The following is a 5327-nucleotide window of genomic DNA, read 5'->3' on the forward strand; positions in this document are numbered from 1 at the left end:
AAAAATTCGGCATTCCTTCTGCTCAAGTTGTGGAGCCAAACTAGGCAACGTGACGAGGACAGCAGAGCACTATGACAGCGACCAAGACAACGAGCTTTGAGATATCTTCTCAGCGTCCGACGACCATGATGGAGGACGTTGGCCGCTATGCTTGGATGATGTAGTTGCGAAGGTGCATATGTTGGTGCGCAATATTCGAAGCTCTACGCAACGGAGAGAAATTTATAGGATGGCATGTGAAGTAGGCTAGTGGTGAGACACAATACATACGTGGGATCGGTTACTTCGAGCTAATGGAATGGGGGACCTCAATTCACTCATCCCTCAACCTTTGGAGCATAGAGCTTCAACCCTTTGACTTTCCATCATCTAATCACCAACTAGACACTCTCCCCAATTTGAAATTGAACCCACATTGCTCAAAATCACATGTGTTCCACCTCTAACATGCTCATGATCCGCTCTAGGAGCTTAACTTCTCTACACATGTTTCCAAACCATTGGATGAAAATTTCTGATTCATGTAGAGGCATGTTAATTATTGTTATAGGCAGGTTCAATTCATATAATATTCCTCAAAACGAAATGCATAAGTCAGTCATAGTTGACCAGTTTAAATGAACTAGCTCCCCCCCTACTAAAACATGCATGGTCCTCAATGCATATCTAAGAAAATAATGAAGATAAAAATTAAGGGAGAGAATGGCAAACAGTGGGGATGGACGTGTGGCTCGCTGTTGAGATGATAGATATAAAATCCTGAATGAGTTGTGCTGCGTCGTACATCGTGATTGTTCCAACTTGGTCAACATCCTGATCAAAAACACCACAACACAACTGATAGAGGTTGCACATGAAAAAAAAATTTGAAGTCTTTAATCATAGAAATTGAAGAGAGAAATCAAGTTGAGGACTTGGGTCCTAAATGATCAGGTTGTGGAAAAATCATCAATACAGCTCCCCCTTATGGTAAGGTTGCATCCCTTGATTCCTCCTTCATGTGGGTTCCACCTACTTGGTACAGCTAAAGAAATAGGAAAAAAAACATAAAGGAGAACTAGAAAAGGATCCCAGTTCCCATTAGAAAAAGCAGAATAAATCAAACTAAAGATTGTCTCAATCATAAAGCTAAACTCAAAGGACTTTGTATGAGAAGCTCAATTCCCCCGTGTACATACCTATATTTAAGAATAGGTTTCCTAGTAATTTTGGTCCACAAATGTAAAACATTTAAGAGATCAAATGCAAAGAAAACCTTACTAGAAGATTGCCATTTCAATTCAAATAAATGATCATGCCAATCTGTAAAAAGAATTTTTCATAAGAAAGGTTCAACCTCAACTTCATCACAAATTTTTTTTATCCTTGTCCTAGGTTGAAACTTAAATAATTCATTTGGCGTACTGAAAAATTCTTTTTCCATTTCTATATCCATCAATATCATCCTCATGGAAACCTTCAAATTGCTATTTTCCTTCACATGATTTCTGTCATCAAGAAACAACATGTAGATGTTAGAGATTATTTCATCCACTTCTTCCATTGAGATCCTTGATTCCCCAAAATTATCCCTGCACAATATTCCAAAATAATCATGTCTTGAAAAGTCATTCATCTCTTCTCCACTCCTATTGTATATGGGTTTACATAAAATTCCAGTACGTAGTGCTTCTGGAAACGGAATAGGAGGTTGATACTCTTCAAGATGAGGGTGAGTGTTTTCAAACTGAGCTTCCTCATCTCTTTCCACCGTTTCTCCCATATCATCCTGAAAATTTAACTTAGAAGATTGTGAGTCCTCATACCCATATACTTCGTCTTCACAAAAATGTAAATTCAATATTTCAGCAATCTCCACCTTAATAGTTTTCATTTTTCTGAGAAAATAATCTTCCTCAAGGGGACCACTTTCTGCTAATAAATCCTTCAAAAATTTACAAACATCTTTCTCCATATGTAAGATCCTTAAGAAGTACTCTCCCTTTTCATAAAAATCATTTGCTTTCTTAGGAAATCCTCTAATCATATTATTAAGTAGAATGATTTTGGAAAAACAGTCATGTTTGAAAGCATCCTCATAGTAAAGAAAATAATTCATCATAAACTGGTCGCTCTCCTCGGAGTCATCAAGCTGAGAAATTTTCTCTTGAATCATTTCAAAGTCATTAAGAAATACATGTTGCCCTTTAGAAATTGAAGTTGATGCATTGTATAGTGAACTTGTAGACGATAGTCCTAATGATGGTGATTGCCCTAGCTCATTGTGTGGATATTCCAAAGGGCACATATAATGGGAATTATGGAGAGCAGATTTAGGGATTGTTGACTCTATAGATTGTGGATAATACCGATGCTCATGAAAATTGGGGAAGGCCTCATTTGAATGGTTACCATCATACATATAAGGATTGATGCCACAATATATTTTTTCATCATGATGCAAGGAATCTCCATGATCAAGACTATAATCACATTGTGAATTTTCATAAAAACAATGATCATGGTGATAATTATGATGCAACTCATGATAATAATAACTTTTCCCATAATAGTGAGACATTGTTGCTTCATATGCTTGGAAAATATTATCTATTGTATTGTATGCAATAAAATGTAGTGCAATAATAAAGATTAGATGAATAATAAGCACTTCAGAGAAAATTAAACCAAAAAGAAATTAACATAATAATAAAGCACTCAATTTCTAGAAATAAAAACCAATTGAATTTCCTTAGCGCTGCTTCCCCGGCAACGATGCCAATCGATAAGCCAAAAATAGGGGTAAATTTTATGCAATTTTAAACCCTTGTCGTTGTCAATTTTAGCTTATACAATAAAATTTATAAAAACTCTACTTAAGATGTGTCGTGATAAGTATGAATGTCGTCCAAGGGAAGCTAGTAAGGAATCCAATTGATGTTCTTCTTGAATAATTTGAACCTAATTGGGGTTAATTTAATCTTCAACAGAGATTAAATCACCCTAATTAGATGAGAAATTTGGAAAGGGGGGTAGAATAGATGAGAGAAGTAGAAGAAATAAGGCGCTCTAAATAGAATTAATTGATCCAATTGAAAGGATCAAAGAAGTCAATTAGAGAGACTAAGAAGAAGATTTAGATGTGTTTTGGTTGATTCTGTAGATTTGATAATTCAGGAACAACTACTCTATTGAATAATGGAATGGAAAATTCAATCTCCTAGAAAGTTAACCCTTTTTATGTTTTTTTATAGTTCTCTTGAAATGCACTTGAATAGCCAGGTAAATCTCTCAATTTCTCGTCTCAATCCTAGTCAGAGCTTGTACATGCCGCTCAAGCCAAGCGATTTAGAAGTTCAGACAGAAATTAAGAAGAACGATTAAGAGATTCAACTAACAACATCCAAAATACACCAAAAAATTCAAATACAATGAAGGAAAAGTTTAAATAGGTTGATACAAGCTGGAGCTCCTCTCTGTCTTGCAACTGTGATAGAGCACCATCAAGAATGAGCTCCCCCTCTCGGAATTTAGCTTTTATACCTAGGTTACATAGTAAAAATCCCTATTTTACCCTCATTTAGTAATTAATTTTTATCTATCAATGTAGAGTGTATCTGAATGATCCAACAATATAGATACAAAGAGGGGATCAAGACGAACAGATCCTTAAAAAAATCATCTCAATCGGACTTCAGGATCAAAAGTTATTAATAAATCAATTTTAAACCAATTTAATCCATTGGATTTAAATTGATTTATTTATTCATTTCGTTTTTAAACACGCCATGATGTGTCGCTCTCTCATTGGCTGGCACATTTTGAATCCTCCTTTTTGCAAAAAAGTCCTTAAAAAGCCTGGAATTGCTGCTGGATGCCGCCCAAAAGTAATTGTGTACATGCCCCTTGCGCACTCTCTCTCCTCTGGTTTCTCCTAAAAATATTAAAAATATATATTAAACAATTGCAATAAAACCCCATAACATTTTAAATCATATCTTTATGCCTGCAACCACGACCGAGAGCTGTTTTGAGGGTATAATTGCAAAAAAACTTTACAAAAAGGCCCTTCAAAGTTCAAAAATAATGTGAATACTCTTTTTTTCTTATAAATATATCTTTTTTCTTTAAAAAAATGCATTTCTTCTTCAAATAAATCTCAGAAAAATTCTCCAAAATCCTTAAAAGTCCTAGAAAATTCTAGAAAATTTCCTGATTCATCCCCGTACATATAAATCTTGAAATTAAATATTAAACTTGTCGTTTTCATTCAAAAGTGATTATTTCAAGCTCAAATAAATCTCTTAAAATGCATAGAATTAACAGAAAATTAGGGAAAAATCAAAAATCACTTGAAAATAGTATTTTCATGTAACTCAATGATAATAACCCTATTTTAAGCTCTTTAACTGCATAAAATTGTGCTAATAACATGAAATAAATACCGAATTTAGGGTGTTATCACGGTCCTTGTTACCATGTGACACGTCGCCAAGTGGGCCCGGAGAGGCCGCTGTAGAGGGACTTGTAAGAGGTAAAGAGTTGGACACTTGGCGCAAGAGCATTATGTGGAAAGTCCAATCAGCACGTGCGGTAGCGAGGACGGTGTGGGACGAGTTCAACTAATACCTGACGGAGGTCGTGCCTGATGACGGAGTGTTCACTCCACTATCCTGGTGGGCCAGCACAGGCGCGAAGCGTTTCCCCTTGCTTTCTGCCGTTACGAGGGAGCTGTTCTCGGTGGGCACATGCCGAGCGCATGTTCTTGGTGGGCAACGCTATTGTCACGTACAAGAGATCACGTCTGTCGTCGATCAGCATCGAAACCCTAATCACCATGAAGTGTTAGCTCCGTGCGAACAACAAACGATGGTACACTGACGTTGATCTGGAGTCGGATGGCGATGATGATGAAGATGGTGTGGTCGCATGTGCTAGAGGTACACATCAAACTCATTAACTACATGTTTCCCATTTTTAACAAAATCAATGTTTTTTTATTCCTTAACTTTTGCTACGCAGGTGACGACCAAGTGAGTACAAACCTCTGACATCACCGTGCTGGTGTGCTCTAATGCCCAGGGTAATAGCGTGTTTTTTGACATGGCATCCTTTGTTCAGGACTTTGCACCGATGTTCGAAACAACTTGTCAATTTTAGTAAACATTCAGAATTGTTCCTCTTCCGTCATATTTATTATTTCTACTATCTGAAAAAGGTATTGATTATATTATGCAATTTTATTCTCTTTAAATTACTGTATATTAATTTTGTTACGAAAATCAATTTCAAGTCTAAAAAATTTCCTCCACAAATATTTTACAGTCTCCCCTCATTATTAAGCCGTC

The sequence above is a fragment of the Wolffia australiana genome, chromosome 4, assembly GCF_029677425.1.
Source record: "Wolffia australiana isolate 7733 chromosome 4, ASM2967742v1".
NCBI lineage: Eukaryota > Viridiplantae > Streptophyta > Magnoliopsida > Alismatales > Araceae > Wolffia > Wolffia australiana.